This window comes from Phyllobates terribilis, unplaced genomic scaffold (genome assembly GCF_046119375.1).
Source record: "Phyllobates terribilis strain yellow unplaced genomic scaffold, ASM4611937v1 Scaffold_10__3_contigs__length_209671492, whole genome shotgun sequence".
Classification (NCBI taxonomy): Eukaryota; Metazoa; Chordata; class Amphibia; order Anura; family Dendrobatidae; genus Phyllobates; species Phyllobates terribilis.
Window position 1 is genome coordinate 83,137,051 of NW_027362770.1, and position 18,716 is coordinate 83,155,766.

At 43.7% G+C, this 18,716-nt stretch overlaps 1 long non-coding RNA gene across 1 annotated transcript; it reads left to right on the top strand.

The window, feature by feature from the left end:
- Nucleotides 1-627: 627 nt before the first annotated feature.
- On the top strand, nt 628-13,221 carry LOC141164135 (uncharacterized). The gene is made up of 3 exons (XR_012250840.1): nt 628-723; nt 9,307-9,467; nt 12,715-13,221. It is a non-coding gene; the product is annotated as an uncharacterized lncRNA (long non-coding RNA).
- The last annotated feature ends 5,495 nt before the right edge of the window (nt 13,222-18,716 follow it).

An 18,716-nucleotide genomic window follows, 5' to 3' on the forward strand; every position in this document is an offset into this window, starting at 1 on the left:
TCAACAGATCCCACTGAATCTGAGATGTTTTTTTGTGACACATTGTAGTCCATGTTAGAGGTAAATTTAGGATAATATTTTTTGCGTTCATTTGTGAAAAGATCAGAAATTTGGAGAAAATGATGCAATTTTCTAACTTTCATGCCCTTAAACCAGAGAAAATGCATCATACAATTTTTTGGTGAACTTTCTCCTGACCACGTCAGTACCCCATCTGTGGTGGAAAACTACTGCAGGGCTCGGAAGGGAAGGAGCACCATATGACTTTTTGAATGCAAAATTGACTAAAGTCAATAGCGGACACCCTGTCACTTTTGGAAAGCTACTGATGTGCTTAAACAGTGGAAACCCCCACAAGTGACCCCATTTTTGGACACTATACCCCTCAAGGAATTATCTAGCTGTATAGTTCTAGTAATGATAATAATATTTTTTGTTTTACTGGTGTATGAATTTATAATGTGGTGGTATGAGTAAGTTGTGTGGAGTATATCAGATTATAAAAGTGTGTTGTGTTAACAGAGTAAAAGCCAATTTTTATCAATTTATGGACTTGTGATACGCTTTGAAGTAATCAATGCAAAGGTCAGATTTCCCAGGGCAGGTTTCACAATGGTAAATTGTCTCCTTTCGTATTCGCCTCTTGGAGCATACTCTGAACTGGGAAGAAGGCACGCCTGCCGAAACACATGTTGGGGAAGTGGCACTTCTCTTTGACCTAAGGTATATGACTTTTTTTTTAATTGTTTAGGCATGCAATAGGCTAATTAATTTGCAATGTGGTGCTTTGGCATTGATCTATAGTATGTCCTAGTTGAACTACCATCTATGTCTCTTGTTTACTGCACTAGATCACTTTATGTATAGTGTACTATGTATCTACATCTCTATATAGATCTATTAGCCAATGCCTACTCTTACATAATAATGCCTTAACCGGCTTCACTATTTACCTTTTTTCAAGCTATATGATTATTTGTAGACCTGGTTGAGCTTTGGTGCCACCTATTGGCTTGTTACCGTGCATCACCCCGCACCACCACCTTTTTACTTAGTTTTCTCTATGTTGTATTCTTGTATTCAAGAAAATGTGAATAATTTTTAATTAGAGTTCTATGTGCGCAATTTTCTTCTATATGTTCAATAGAGGAGTTGTAGACCCCAGACCACCGATGCCCATTGGACTGGACAGTACTGATTAGCATACAATGCAGGAGACTTATAAAAAATATCTTTGGGAATGTACAGGGGGAGCTAGGGGCTTATATACAGGTTGATGGGCTGTGGTTATAAACCAGTTAAATGGTGGTGGCTAAATCTAAATCTAGTGATCAGAATCAAAATGTCTGAAAATATAAGCAACATAAAAATACATAAGGAAATTTTCTTTTTTTATGGGAGAAAACCTGATATACACGTAAAACAATACACAGTGCAGATGTATACTAAATTATATAATTCATTATACATTAAGACACAGGAAAACATAGTACTTTAAGGATTTTTGGGGCTGTAAGTTAATAAAGCTTATAGGAACACAAACCATATAAAATGCATCAATTCCTTCCGTTTTGTCATGGGGTCATAACTATGGATACCTAAGGTCCTCAATGCCCTGCACATGGGGTAAGTGACATAGTGAATCAGAAGAACTATACTACATTTCTAATTGGAGGCATTTGCTAATATTATTATTACACCTACTACATATTGTGATATGATCTTGGAGATGGGAATACCTCTTTAAACTATATGTGATAATCCAAGAATGGTTTCCAGCATTACATACTGGTATAATGTGGAACTTCATAAGACCAGAAAGAGATAAATGGCCATTTGCACACTAACCCAAAAAGATAGCCATCCCCAATAGAAAGCGTCCCAATTAAATTTATTTTAATTATAAACAAAATAATATTGCATTGTTTAATATGAACAGATTGGCATGCATGATGACAGTATTATAGCACCCCTGGCATATACCTGTGTATTTCTGGCCTCTTTGGACGGCTGGCATGCTCATCAGCGGCTGTCTGATGCCCTGCAAATCTCTCACGGAGGGTCTTTCTGTCACCCTTGAAATAATGCTCTGTTGGTTGTAGAGGAGAAAAACTGCCTCATTAGTTTAACTCCCTTTAAACACAAAGCCACAGATTTTAAAGTGGGACTTGTAGAATGTCAATATATATTAATAGGTTGAATCCTATTAAAAGACAGAAAAGAGGAAAAAAGATATTACATAAAAGATAATACTTCTCATCCATGGAATATTTATCAGTCATACATTATCCAGTTGTTATTAACTTTCACATTCACAATTTCCAATGACAGCCAACTCCAAATAGACAATGTTATGGTTGATTATTAAGTGTAAGCACCCATAATTATAACATTTCTATTTAATAATGATATATAAGACAGCATATAAATGAATCCTTAAAGGGAACCTGTTGCATCCAGAAATGCCATTTATCTGCAGATGTAAGTGCAAACAGCAGGTAAATGGCATTTAAATCCTATTTAGTCGCCTTACTGGAGCAGCAACTTCAGGGAGAAAATTAGGTTTTATTCTCCCTGCAGCCACTCACTTCCAGTCATCAAGGCGGTGCAGGGGCTGTTAGTTACCGTTCACTACACAATGAGCACGTTGTAATCACTCCCCTGCACATTAATTGACTGTCTGCTCTGCAGCTAATGTGTATGGCATGTGTTCACAGCTGGTTGTCCATGTCCTGGGAGTGAAAACAGTGCGCTAATAGTATAGTGAGCAGAGACTAACAGCTCTCTGCACCTCCCCAATGACTAAAAGCGGACGGCTGTAGTGAGAATATATGCAGTTGTGCTCAAAAGTTTACATACCCCGGCAGAATTTTTACTTTCTTGGCCTTGTTTCAGAGAATATGATTGATAACAAAAAACTTTTTCTCCACTCATGGTTGTTGGTTGGGTGAAGCCATTTATTGACAAACTACTGTGTTTTCACTTTTTAAATCTTAATGACAGCCAAAAACATCCAAATGACCCTGATCAAAAGTTCACATACCCCAGTTCTTAATACCGTGTATTGCCCCCTCTAACATCAATTACAGCTTGAAGTCTTTTGTGGTAGGTGTGGATGAGGTTCTTTATTTTCTCAGATGGTAAAGCTGCCCATTCTTCTTGGCAAAAAGCCTCCAGTTCTTGTAAATTCCTGGGTTGTCTAGAATGAACCGCGGTTGAGATCTCCCCAGACTGGCTCAATCATATTGAGGTCAGGAGACTGAGATGGACACTCCAGAACCTTCACTTTGTTCTGCAGTAGCCAATGACAAGTCGACTTGGCCTTCTGTTTTGGATTGTTGTCATGTTGGAACATCCAAGTACATCCCATGCGCATCTTACAGGCTGATGAGTGCAAATTTGCCTCCAGTATTTGCTGATAACATGCTGCATTCAACTTTCCTTCAACTTTTACCAAGCTTCCTGCGCCTTTGTAGCTCACACATCCCCAAAACATCAGCGATCCACCTCCGTGCTTTACTGTAGGAATGGTGTTCCTTTCATCATAGGCCATGTGGGACCTCTCTCCAAATGTAATGTTTATGGTTGTAGCCAAAACGTTCAATATTGGTCTTATCACTCCAAATTACCTTGTTCCAGAAGTTTTGAGGCTTGTCTCTGTGCTGTTTGGCATATTGTAGGCGAGATACTTTGTGGCATTTGCGCAGTAATGGCTTTCTTCTGGCGACTCGACCATGCAGTCCATTATTCTTCAAGTGCCTCCTTATTGTGCATCTTGAAACAGCCACACCGCTAGTTTTCCGAGAGTCCTGAATTTCAGCTGTTGTTATTTGTGGGTTTTTCTTTGCATCCCGAACAATTTTCCTGGCAGTTTTGGCCGAAATTTTTGTTGGTCTACCTGACCATGGTTTGGTCTTTACAGACCCCGTGATTTTCCATTTGTTAATCACAGTTTGAATGCTGCTGACTGGCATTATCAATTCCTTGGATTTTTTTTTGCATTTCTTTCCTGTGTTATACAGTTCAACTACCTTTTCCCATAGATCCGTTGAGAATTCTTTTGCTTTCCCCATGACTCATAATCCAGAAACGTCAGTGGCTGGATAAAAGATGCAAGAGTCTGTCTGGATCCCAGAAACTCACTCAGCTTTTATGCACACACACTTACTACAAGCAAACAGGTCACAGGTGAGGATGTCACCTTTAGTAGCCATACAAACCTATTTGTGTCAAATTCTGTGCATGTTATCAGGCCAAAATCAGCAGGGTATGTGAACTTTTGATCGGGGTCATTTGGATGTTTTTGGTTGTCATTAAGATTTAAATAGAGAGAACACAGTAGTTTGACAAAAAATGGCTTGACCCAACCAATAACCATGAGTGGAGAAAAAGTTTTTTTTGTTATCATTCATATTCTCTGAAACAAGGCCAAGAAAGCAAAAATTCTGCCGGGGTATGTAAACTTTTAAGCACAACTGTATATATACAGTGGCTTGCGAAAGTATTCCTTGCCATTTTTTGTGTTTTGGTACCTCACAATCTGGAATTTCACTGTTTTTTTAGGGTTTGCATCAGTTCATATAAAGATCATGCCTACAACTGTGAACATTTGGGTTTCTTTATTTTGTGAAGCAAACAACAAAATGGATAAAATAACTGAAAACTTCAGTGTGCAAAACTATTCACCACCCATTAAGTCAGGACATTGTAGAGCCTCCTTTTGCAGCAATTTCAGCTGCAGGTCATTTTGAATAAGTCTCTATGAGCTTTCCACATCTCGCCACTGGGATTTCTGCTCATTCCTCAAGGCAAAACTGCTCCAGCTCCTTCAAGTTAGATGGTTTCCTCTGGTGAAAAGCAATCTTCCAGTCTGATCACAGTTTCTCAGTTGCATTAAGGTCTTAGCTTTGATTATGCCACTCCAAAACATTTACACGTCCCACCTTGAGTGTTGCTTTAGCAGTATGCTTTGGGTCATTGCCTTGTTGGAAGGTGAACCTCCATCCCACTCTCAAATCACTGACAGACTGAAACAGGTTTTGCTCAAGAATATCCCTGTATTTCATTCCATCCATCTTCCCCTCGACTCGGACCTTGTTCCTTGTCCCTGCTGCTGAAAAACATCCCCACAGTATGATGCTGCCATCGTCATGTTTCATTGTGGGGATGGTGTTCTTGGGGTGATGAACCTTGGTGGCCAAAAAGTTCAATTTTGGTCTAATCTAACCACAGCACCTTCTTCCATACATTTGGGGAGTCTCCCACATGTCTTTTGGCAAACTCAAAACGAGCCTTAGGCTGAGTTCACACGATGCATTTTTAATGCGCTTCCGCGGCGTTTTTGCAGCTGCGGAAACGCATTAAAAATGCATGGTAGAAGGGCAGCAATGTTCCCCAATTGAAATCCGCATGTGCTGTGCCCATGATGCGGATTTTTCCGCAGCGTAAACGCTGCGCTCAAAAATCCGCAGCATGTCAATTCATTTTGCGTAAACGCGGCCTTTTCGCCGCCATTGACTTGCATTAGAACGCGCCAATTCCGCAAGACTGCATTTGTACTTGCGCTATTGGCGCGTTCTAATGTGTGGATGGTACCCGAGTGTGGAGAAGATGAGACTCTCCTCCACACCCAGGTACCATTTAAAAAGCTGTAAAACAAGAATAAAATAAAAAATAAAGATATATTCACCTTCTGACGGCCCCCGGTCTCCTTCCCTCTGCTCGTGTGCAAGACTGAAGGACCTTCGGTGATGTCACAGTCATGTGACATAGTTAATTAATCCAGGGATTTAATCTGACTGCCAGATTGGTGTCGGGAAGTGAATTTTTCCTCAATGATGTAAATTGGCCTATACCGCATGGTATAGGAATAGCGGAATAGCTGCAGTGCACAAGAAATAGGCTGAACTGGATGGACGCTTTTTTTTTTCAGCCTTATAAACTATGTAACTATGTAACTATGTGACCGCAGGCCCTTCAGCGCAGTGTCTCGCGATATCCCGGCAGCCAGGAACAAGCCAGGAACGAACGCGGCAGCATACACCGGGGCATCAGAGGGTAAGTGTAGCTTTATTTTTTTATTTTTAACCATTCTTATACGGTCACACTATATAAATCCATGCCGGTTGCATGGATTTATATAGTGTGACCTAGTTGTCAAGCACTTTCCAAGTGATGCTAAAATCGCCTGGAAAGCTCTTGTCAATCCGCATGCGGAAACGCATGTGGAAACGCATGTGAATCCGCATGTACTCCGCAGGAAAAACGCATGTAGAATCTGCATGCGTTTTTTCTGCCAGGGAGATGCAGAAATGATGCAGAAATTTTCTGCTTCATTTCTGCATCGTGTGCACATACCCTAACAATTGTGTGCAAGTAAAGATTTTTTTCTGCCCACTCCTCCATAAAGGCTACCTCTATGGGGTGTATGGCTTATTGTGGTTGTATGGACAGTTACGCCAGTCTCTGCTTGGGAACTCTGCAGCTCCTTCAGGGTTACCTTTGGTCTCTGTGCTGCCTCTAACTAATTCCCTCCTTGCCCGAGCTATAAGTTTTGGTGGGTGGCCCCTTTCTTGGCAGTTTTGTGGTGGTTGCATGTTCTTTCCATTTAATGATAATGAATTTGATGGTGCTCCGGGGGATCATCAGAGATTGGGATATTTTTCTTAAAACCCAATCTTGACTTGTACTTCTCAACAACTTTATCCTTGACTTGTTTGGAGATCTCCTTGGTCTTCATGGTGTTGTTTGGTTATTGGTGCCTCGTGCTTAATGGTGCAGCCTCCGTGGTCTGTGAGAAAAGCTGTGCATATACTGACAGACCATGTGACACTTAGATTGCACACAAGTGGACTTCCTTTCACTAAGAATGTGACTTATGAAGGTAATTGCTTGCACCAGAAATCTTTTGGGCCTTCATAGTAAAGGGGGTGAACACATATGCACATGCCAATTTTTAGTTATTTGATTCCATAAATTTAATTTATGCCTATATTTTTCTCACTTCACCAATTTAGACTATATAATGCTGATGCATCACACACAAATCGGATTATAAAAATATTTAAACATAGGTTGTAATGTAACAAAATAAGTAGAAAGCGAAGAGGGTGAATACTTTCGCAAGCCACTGTATATAAATATTTACGAATATTATTATGTAAACTGCAAAGCACCTGTTTTCTTCCAACCTATTATGCATTATCACTTTCTTGGGATAGGAAAATTGGTCCAGGAAATCATTTTAAAATTGAGCCAAGTATTAAATTCCACGTCACGCGGAAATGCTGGTTTATGTAACACGTTGTGCAAGAAGCATCACCACGAGCTTAAAAACATCTGTGTTTCCCGCTGCTGTGTAGGCCTCTGGGATGTTATATTGTGGGAATGACAACTTGGTTTTATATACCTCTACAACTTGGAGGTCACCAGATCTGCATCATAAAGCAGGTGTAAATGATATTAGCGAAAATACTGAATATATTTCTAGTGTACAGATTTGCTTGGAGAAGAATCCATTGGTGCTTTGCAGCCCCCTTGGTGCTCACTTGTGGTATCTGCAGGAATATTTCACAGCTGAATTGCTGTAAACAACCTTGAGGGTGTGAAGCTGTTGGGGACATCATATACGGTGACACACTGCCTATAGGCTTCCTACCGAGAAACATTATATTCAGTGTCAGACAATGAACGAGTTGGGATTGAACAGTTTAGGTGGAGTGAGGAATATTTCCATGCAGTAAGGCTATGTGCAGATTGCACTTCTGCCCACTGTCGGGCGCTTATACGCAGAAGGTATGCGCCCTACAAACCTTTATATTAACAGGAGCAAGGTGGATTTTATACACAGTTGTCTAGTGGTGGTTTTTGAGCCTTTTTTTGAGTGTGGATGAATGTGCATGTTACTGTATATATTTGTGTATGAGGTGATGACACACTATAGTATATTTAATTTAGACATAATATACTATTGTAGGATGGTGAGACAGCAGTCTGGCGCTTCAGGGCTGGAGATATATGCTGACCCACCAAAGTGGTACAAAGTATAGATACCAGTGTTCACATGAATATAAACCTTGTTTCCTGCAGATATCAGCTCATCTATATATATAATTGTCTTATCCCGTCTGTCTGTCTGTCTTTCTGTCTGTCTGTCTGTCCAGGAAATCCCGCGTCGCTCATTGGTCAGGCCACTGTCTGCCCAGGAAATCCCGCGTCGCTCATTGGTCCGGCCGCGGCCAATCAGTGACGCGGGATTTCAGAAAAAAAGATGGCGGCCGTTAGCGACTCATCTGCCGCACGGAGGTTAGCGGCGATGCAGCGGGAAGATGAGCGGTGCTAGCAGCAGAACTACCCCGACCAGCGCCGCTGACCTCCATGCGGCTAACGTCGGAAGATCAGCGGCTGGGGCCGCTGATCTCCGGACGGCAAGTGTGAACGGAGGAACGGGGAGCGGCGCCGCGAGTCGGGATGCTTCTGCTGCGAGCAGCCGCTCATCTCCCAGCTGCTCGCAGCGGAAGTAGCTGCACAAGCAGCGCCACTCCCCGGTCCTCACTAATACGACGCTGATTGGTCGCGGTCGACGCACGCGACCAATTAGCGATATGGAAGGAAAATTTAAACGCCGCTCTGCTGATTGGTCGCGGTGGCCGGCCGCGACCAATCAGCGATATGGGCGGCAAATTTAAACGCCGCTCTGCTGATTGATCGCGGTCGCCGGCCACAACCAATCAGCATTATTGGCGCCAAATTTAAACCCCGCTCTGCTGATTGGTCGCCGTGGCCGGCCGCGACCAATCAGCGATATGGGCGGCAAATGTAAACGCTGCTCTGCTGATTGGTCGCGTTTACAGGCCGCGACCAATTAGCATTATTGGCGCCAAATTTAAACACCGCTTTGCTGATTGGTCGAGGTCGCGACTAATCAGCGATTTTGGCACCAAATTTAAACACGCTCTCCAGTCCTCACTAACACGGTTCGCTGATTGGTCGCGGCCGCCGCCCGTGACCAATCACCGACATTGCCGCCAAATGTAAACACCGCTTTGCTGATTGGTCGCTGTTGCCGGCCGCAACCATTCAGCGATTTTGGCGCCAAATTTAAACACCGCTCTGCTAATTGCGCCCAGTCGGCCGCAAACATATTCTAGAATACCCGATGCGTTAGAATCGGGCCACCATCTAGTCCATTTATATATACTAATGTATGATATGTATAAGCTGCAATGGGATCATGTGACCACAGGAGGTTACTGTTTCCTTACTACTACCTGCTAAGTTTGTTTTTCAACGGAAATTGGTATCTAGGGAAGATGACAAAGGTGGGCGAGTACAGCTGGAGGCTAGCGTGAGGAGTGACGGTTGTCGGAGAAGGAGACGAGCCACGATGGTCTGGATGGAGATACCGCCGTATGGGAAGGAAGCCCCCTCAGCTGCCTGCTAGCACCTGACGAGTCAGACCCAGATCTGTAAGAAATTTAAGGCCCTCGGCATCATTGTAGAGGGTAACCGTGCATGCAACTACATTTTTTTTTGGGGCGCCTAAACCAAAGTCTGATCAGAGGCCTGTATATAACTAGTTAGTTAGTTAGACAGTGCTTTTGCGCAGGCCAGTACTTGTCTCATTCAACTGTGCCCTTTGGAATGCACGCTCAGCATGTAATAAACTCTCTTACATCCATGACTTTTTCCTCTCTAATTCCCTCGACCTTCTGGCTCTCACGGAAACCTGGATCCAGCAGTCGGACACCACCGCCGCTGCAGCTCTCTCCTCTGGTGGCCTACACTTCTCTCATACCCCGCGACCTAACAACAGATCAGGGGGAGGTGTTGGTCTACTTCTTTCAACAAAATGTACTTTTCAGGTTATCCCCCCAGTACCCTCCCTTATCTTCCCTTCTTTTGAGGCCCACACAGTCAGACTCTACCAGCCCTTCTCCCTGCGAGTGGCGGTTGTCTATCGCCCTCCAGGTCCCTCCCGTCAGTTCTTGGATCACTTTGCTGCCTGACTTCCAAATTTTCTATCCTCCAACATCCCCACAATAATCATGGGAGATTTTAACATCCCAATTGGCAATTCTCTTTCCCCATCTGCCGCTCATCTTTTATCATTAACCTCCTCCTTCGGCCTTTCACAGCTTGCTAATTCTCCTACACATGAAGGCAGGAACACATTGGACCTGATCTTCTCCCGGCTTTGCTCAGTACATGACTTTACTAACTCTCCCCTTCCACTCTCTGACCATAATCTTCTTTCATTCTCTGTCAAGAACTGTGACTCTACTCAAGACACCCCCACTCTCCACACTTATAGAAATATACGCACCATTAACACCCAGAAATTTATAAAAAAGTTGCAATCATCATTGGCCCCAATCTCCTCCCTCTCATGTCCCGACTCTGCATTGAAGCATTATAACGAAATAATGCTATGTGCCCTGGATGAAGCTGCACCTCCTACACAAAGAAAAATTCGGCATAGATGGCGACAACCCTGGCACAAGCCTCAAACATGTCTTCTCCAGCGGTGCTCCAGGTGAGCTGAACGGCTGTGGAGAAAATCTAATCTGCCCGAAGATTTCCTCCATTATAAATTTATGCTGAAAACATACAACTCTGCCCTTCACCTCTCCAAGCAAACCTACTTTAACAACCTCATCATCTCACTTTCCAATAATCCTAAACGACTCTTTGACACGTTTCATTCTCTCCTCAATCAAACACCACAGGGCCCGACCACCAACCTCAGCGTTGACTATCTGGACAATTATTTCAAAGAAAAAATTGACCATATCCGACAGGAAATTTTCTCCCAATCCCCAAACATTATGCATGCTGTCCCCCGCCCCATTGTATCTTGCTCACTCTCTGACTTCGAACCATTCACGGAAGATGAAGTGATCAGGCTCCTTGCATCTACTCACCCTACCACCTGTACCAGTGACCCTATTCCCTCACATCTCCTTCAGTCCCTTTCTCCAGCTGTCATCACTCACCTAACTAAAATTTTCAACCTCTCCCTCTCATCTGGTATCTTTCCCTCTTCTTTTAAACATGCCAGCATACACCCATTACTTAAAAAAACATCCCTTGACCAGAACTGCACGGCCAACTACAAACCTGTTTCCAATCTTCCCTTTATCTCTAAACTCTTAAAACGCCTGGTCCATTCCCGTCTAATCCCCTATCTCTCCGACAACTCTCTTCCTGACTCTTTACAATCTGGTTTCCGCTCTTTACATTCTACTGAAACTGCCCTCACTAAAGTCTCTAATGCTCTACTAACAGCTAAATCTAATGGTCACTATTCCCTGCTGATTCTCCTGGATCTCTCTGCAGCATTCGACACTGTGGATCACCAGCTCCTCCTCACTATGCTCCGCACTATTGGTCTCAAGGACACTGTTCTCTCCTGGTTCTCCTCCTATCTCTCTGACTGCTCCTTCTCTGTGTCTTTCGCCGGCTCCTCCTCTTCTCTCCTTCCCCTTACTGTCGGGGTTCCTTAAGGATCAGTCCAAGGCCCCCTTCTTTTCTCCTTATACACCGCTCCCATTGGACAAACACTCAGCAGATTCGGTTTTCAGTACCATCTCTATACTGATGACACCCAATTATACACCTATGCTCCGGACATCACCCCTGCATTACTACAAAAGACCAGTGATTGTCTTTCTGCTGTGTCTTACATTATGTCCTCCCTCTGTCTAAAACTGAATCTGTAAAAAACTGAACTACTCGTCTTTCCTCCCTCCACTAACCTACCTGTGCTCGATACTGCCATTTCTGTTTGTGGCTCAACCATTACTCCCCAGCAACAAGCCCGCTGTCTTCGGGTCTTTTTTGACTCAGATCTTTCCTTCACTCCTCACATCAAATCACTCGCTCGTTCATGTCATCTACATCTCAAAAGCATCTCAAGAATCAGGACTTTTCTCACCTTTGACTCGGCAAAAACTCTTACTGTAGCTCTTATTCATTCTCGTCTCGACTATTGCAACTCTCTACTAATCGGTTTCCCTCTTACTAAACTTTCCCCTCTCCAATCCGTCCTTAACGCAGCAGCCAGGATCATATTCCTAGCTAACCGCTACACCGATACCTCTTCCCTGTGCCAGTCATTGCATTGGTTGCCCATCCAATATAGCGCTCAATTTAAACTTATCACACTTACCCAAAAAAGCGCTCCATGCTTCAGTACCCCCCTACATCTCCTCCCTTGTCTCAGTCTACCACCCTACACGTGCCCTCAGTTCGGCCACTGACTTAAAGCTAAAATCCTCCATAATCCAAACTTCCCACTCCCGTCTCGAAGATTTCTCGCGTGCTGCGCCAATTATTTGGAATGCACTACCCAGGACAGTTCAATTAATTCCCAATACCCACAGTTTCAAGCGGACCCTAAAAACCCATTTCTTTAGGCTGGTGTATCGCCTCCACACACCATCTGTCCGTCCCAGTTTTCCCCCATATTAAAATCTTCTTCAGTTTCAGGTTCATACCAGCCATGCACTTAATAGCCTCGGTCAGGACTGTACACATACTGGCTGGCGACCAGTCCATGTAAAATTATTTATCCTATTTAGTATATCAAGGCTGCTACAATATATAAACTTGATAAATTTGTAACGGTAATCTCCTGTTTGAAGTGTATGTTTTTAACCTTTTTTCTTTCAATTATGTATATTTATTGTATGTATTTTATATCTTGCACTTTAGTGGTACAGTACATCTGAGAGTCCTTGCTGGGCAGAGCCGTTGAATTTGACTGGAAGAATATTTCATCTTCTGGACTGCTTGGAGGGAAAAAGAGGAACATCATCAGGGCCTACACAAAAGATGTTGGACCTAATAGATCCCTGATATTTGGCTTCACCTAGTGTACAATTGGGTGACCAGAGGCAACTGCCCGACAGGGAAGAAATCTGTGATATATGTGCACTATTTGAATTAATATGGGCTGTTGGATCTTGGGACAAAAAAGTACATTTTGGATTGATCCCCCTCTCACCCCTATTATACAACCCTTTTTGGCTTTGCTGAGATGACTTTTATTGGTGTTACATGACAGGGTCTAAGTGTATAAGGGGTGGTGATTGGGTGATCGATGCAATAGGGACCCTCAGTGAATTTCTTTCTTTTTCTTTCCTTTTATTTTGTTTTTCTAATTTGACTCATTCTTCATTTCATATTTACCTATTTCTGGTTTTCTTCTCTTTGTCTCCAGCAGTCATAATTAATTAATTTGTTCTTTCTCTTTTCTTTTGTGTCTTCTGTCTCGCTAGTATGACTCTCCCACCACTACTACATTGTCCCCGCTCTGTCAGCTCTCCGCTGCCAGATATTGCGTACATTATGCCTTGCTTGGTAGGTGCGCGTGCGCAGCCGACGGGACCTGCTGACTTCCGCTTTGGCGCACCTGGGAGGGCTAAGCGTTCCACGCTTGCGTTCCAAGCGCCGGAAGCGGAAGTCTCTGGTTTGTGATGCTGGCTGCCGGACGGCGATCACGCGCCCATAATACCGAGCAACGCAGCGACAATGTGATTTGATTGGACACAGGTACTATTTAAGGTGCAGGTTTACTTAGGATAGTTAACGCCCCTTGGAAGAAGCGTGGCGAAACGGCGGCGTCGGGGTGCAGGACCAGGAATCGTGGGTTACCCTTTCTCATGCTATCTGGCTGTAAGTAGTTTACCCCACTGTCTATGTTAAACCTGAGGTCTGTTTTGGATTGACACTTGTGTGTACCAGCGTCTAGTTATTACTTACTATGTGTTACGCAATAGCCTACTATTGGGCATTATTTGGGCATCGATTTAACCATATTTTGTTGCCGCTAGCACTGTCACTTTAAAAGTCCATAGTCTGGTTTCTATTTTCTAGGCTGGCATTAATCTACCTTTAGTTTTGTTGCTGCTAGCACTGTCACTTTTTAATCCAACCCTCTCTGACTACCTAGGCATTAACCTAACTACATAATTGACACTTGTGTGAACCAGCGTTTAGTCATTACCTACTGTGCGTTACGCAATAGCCCACTATTGGACATTATTTGGGCATCAATTTAACCATATTTTGTTGCCGCTAGCACTGTCACCTTAAAAGTCCATAATTTGGTTCATATTTTATAGGCTGGCATTAATCTACCTTTATTTTGTTGCTGCTAGCACTGTCACTTTCTAATCCTACTACCTCTGACTATTTAGGCATCAACCTGACTACAAATTGTTGCTGCTAGCACGGTCACCTTAGAGCACATAATTTGTGCTTTTGCCTATACCGCTGACACTGTCTCTTTATGGCAATGGACACCTTAGACCGATGAGGAAACTACAAATTTATTGACCATTTTCATTAATTTTATTATCTTTGATTATGCTAAATTATTAAATGCAGCCGTTACCTGAGACCTACATGTATAATCCTGTGTGCTGATAGATTGCTTTCCTGCTTAAATTTTAATTGTTGTGGTGATTGTTTTAATTATGATTCAATAAAATATGTAAGAATTTTAAACTTTCATTTGTGTCCAAACTCCAGTATACTCCTTAATGTTGCCTATAAGGATGTAGGTGTGTTGTCATTATACAATATATGTACATTTTACCTTTTGTGTCTCCCCCATTTCCTCAGACTGTAAGCTTGTGAGCAGGGCCCTCACTCCTTTCGATATGAGATGTGTTTATTCTGTATTGTTTGTATAAGTTCCCCCTAAAATTGTAAAGTGCTGCGGAATATGTTGGCGCTATAAAAATAAAAAAATATGATTATTATTATTATTATTATTATTATTTCCCCACTAACGGAGCCCAGGATCTTATTATTATTTAGACTTTTATTTTTTTATTTTATGCTGGACTCCTGAGTATCTAGTACGGTGTTGCCGTACCTCACGTGCTATATAATTGAGTAGCTCTGAACCTTACGGACAGACTTGTTTTACATAGTAAGGTGCTTGTGACGCACCCCCTGGGCCGTGTGTGCACGGGTGTGGGTTAACCGGAGCCGGGTCTCTTGGGGTTGTAGTCTCCGTTGCGGCGACCCGGTCCCGTTGCTCAGGGTGGTCAAACCAGTGGCAGTCTTTTATATGTTTTAGGTTAATGTCCGACTACGCCACCCGTGGATTGCGGTCAGGGTGTACCGCCGCTGCGAGGCAGACCGCTGAGGCTGGTGTTGTGTGCGCAGCAGAGAATGGGACAACTCCCCACGGGAGGAGTATTGCCTCAGGGCAGTGAGTGTGGATGATGGGAGTGATGGTGCACGGGTGTAGCAGGAACAACTCAGAGTCTTTGCAGTGTAGTTCAGGGTCTTTACTGATGATGATAAGGCAGACCCTCCCGGGAGTACTGGCTAGCATAAGAGGCCTGTTCAGTCTGTGAACAAACAGGAGTTCCCCTGGCCAGGTGGAGTTGTAGGCCTCCCCGTCTGTCTGCACTCTTCCTGGCTACCTTGCTGTAAGCGAGTGGAAGTAGCCCACATCCCTGAGCGTACCGTGTAGTGCTCACCCGTATGGCTGGTGACTTGGGGCCTTCTGATAGCCTCCGGTCCTCAATGGCGGTGCTGGTCCTTTGCTCGTGACTGAGCCTCTGGGCTTCTATGGCCAGAGGACCTGGAATCCCCTGCCGGCTGGTTTCTGCTGCTGGACGTTGAGATCCTCACAGCCTCGGACTCCGTTGTCCGGTCGTAGTGTCTTCAGCCAGGACGAGCTATATCTGCTTCCAGTCCCTGGCACTCAGCTCCTGCTCCTACAGAGCTCCTAGCTATTGCTTTCCCTGTGTCTGGAACTTCACTCTGAACTAGTCTCAGCTCTGTCTCAGCCTCCAGTCTCTGGTCTCTCTGGAGCTTCGCTTCCTAACCCCGCCCCAGATCCAGTTTATATAGGGCAAGTTCCTCCCCTATCTGGTCTGGGACAGGAGGTGTTGCATGTTCAAGGGCTCCTGACCAGGGAACCTCCCATTTGCTCCCAGACGTGATATTTCTATCACCGTGGCAACCAGACCCCTGGGATGCCACACTTGAAAGGCACCTATGAACATTGCTATCGTAAAAGTCCCTGATCCAAAGTCCTGTTGAAGCAGCTGCTGTAAAAACGTAAATGTGTACACTAAGCGCTTTGGGGAGCCAGGATATTTAAAATTTGCCCGCTCTGCAACTTCTGTGTTGCACCGCAGGCAGCCCAGGCCTCGTATTTTCTGAAATTGTTCCTGGTTCGAGTATTAATAGTTTTTATATTCTGCAGTACATATCGTGGGCTGCCCTGCCATACAGCATAATAGTCTCAACTGTAGGTTGAGTGTTTGGATTTGTATATGTTGTGGGTGTAGTTCAATATACAGTGCTGGCCAAAAGTATTGGCACCCCTGCAATTCTGTTAGATAATACTCAGTTTCTTCCTGAAAATGATTGCAATCACAAATTCATTGGTATTATTCTCTTCATTTAATTTGTCTTCAATGAAAAAAACACAAAAAGAATTGTCCTAAAGCCAAATTGGATATAATTCCACACCAAACCTAAAAAGGGGGGTGGACAAAAGTATTGGCACACTTTGAAAAATCATGTGATGCTTCTCTAATTCGTGTAATTAACAGCACCTGTAACTTACCTGTGGCACCTAACAGGTGTTGGCAATAACTAAATCACACTTGCAGCCAGTTAACATGGATTAAAGTTGACTCAACTCTGTCCTGTGTCCTTGTGTGTACCACATTGAGCATGGAGAAAAGAAAGAAGACCAAAGAACTGTCTGAGAACTTGAGAAACCAAATTGTGAGGAAGCATGAGCAATCTCAAGGCTACAAGTCCATCTCCAAAGACCTGAATGTTCCTGTGTCTTCCGTGCGCAGTGTTATCAAGAAGTTTAAAGCCCATGGCACTGTGGCTAACCTCCCTAGATGTGGACGGAAAAGAAAAATTGACGAGAGATTTCAACGCAAGATTGTGCGGATGGTGGATAAAGAACCTCGACTAACATCCAAACAAGTTCAAGCTGCCCTGCAGTCTGAGGGTACAACAGTGTCAACCCGTACTATCCGTCGGCGTCTGAATGAAAAGGGACTGTATAGTAGGATACCCAGGAAGACCCCACTTCTTACCCCGAGACATAAAAAGCCAGGCTGGAGTTTGCCAAAACTTACCTGAGAAAGCCTAAAATGTTTTGGAAGAATGTTCTCTGGTCAGATGAGACAAAAGTAGAGCTTTTTGGGAAAAAGCATCAACATAGAGTGTACAGAAAAAAAAAGAGGCATTCAAAGAAAAGAACACGGTCCCTACAGTCAAACATGGCGGAGGTTCCCTGATGTTTTGGGGTTGCTTTGCTGCCTCTGGCACTGGACTGCTTGACCGTGTGCATGGCATTATGAAGTCTGGAGACTACCAACAAAATTTGCAGCATAATGTAGGGCCCAGTGTGAGAAAGCTGGGTCTCCCTCAGAGGTCATGGGTCTTACAGCAGGACAATGACCCATAACACACTGCCAAAAACACTATAAAATGGTTAGCGAGAAAGCAATGGAGACTTCTAAGGTGGCCAGCAATGAGTCCAGACCTGAATCCCATAGAACACCAGTGGAGAGATCTCAAAATGGCAGTTTGGAGAAGGCACCCTTCAAATATCAGGGACCTGGAGCAGTTTGCCAAAGAAGAATGGTCTACAATTCCAGCAGAGCATTGTCAGAAACTCATTGATGGTTACCGGAAGCGGATGTTCGCAGTTATTTTGGCTAAAGGTTGCGCAACCAAGTATTAGGCTGAGGGTGCCAATACTTTTGTCTGGCCCATTTTTGGAGTTTTGTGTGAAATGATCAATGATTTGATTTTTGCTTCATTCTCTTTTGTGTTTTTTCCTTGCAAGCAAATTAAATGAAGATAATAATACCAAAGAATTCGTGATTGCAATCATTTTCAGGAAGAAACTGAGTATTATCTGACAGAATTGCAGGGGTGCCAATACTTTTGGCCAGCACTGTAGCTCCCTCTTGATTCAGTAAAAACCTTTTTTTCTGGGAATAAACTGTCTGGGTCGTCTTCCTTATGTGTGACTTCATCGTATCCTGAGAACCCCCTCGGTACTCGGCTTACACTATCAGGGGTGGATTATAATGAGGGCAGTTTGGGCAACCCCCAGGGGCCTGTGGCTGTAGGGGAGGCCCATGGCCAGGCTGCCCTCTTTATAAAATTGTTTGTGCCACCATCTACAGCATCCATTATTGGACAGAAAGCTTTCCTGTAACTCCTTTGCCACCAATAGAGAATCGCTACAGGAAGCTATTCTTTGCTTTCTGCCTGGCGCTTTCTCTATGACTCAGCCAGCGCAAAGTCATCACACCAGCTGCGTCATTTAGCACATACCCACTGACCACAAGAGGAAGAAAGCACAACACTGTCTGGAGAGGTGAGAGATTGTTTTTGTTGAATGAATTTTGGCTTGGGGGCAAGAGGCCATGATATTATAATTAATTGGGGGTGGGAGAGAGGACATGACATTATAATGAATTGGGGGTTGGAGAGATGACATGACGTTAAAATGTTTTAGGGTTGGGGTGTGGTAGAGAGGACATGACATTATAATGAAGTGGGGGAGAGGACAAGACATAATGAAGTGAGGGAGAGGACACGACTTTATAACGAATTGGGGGTGGGAGAGAGGACATGACATTATAATGATTTAGGGTTGAGGTGTGGGAGAGGATATGACATTTTAATGAATTGGGAGTGGGGGG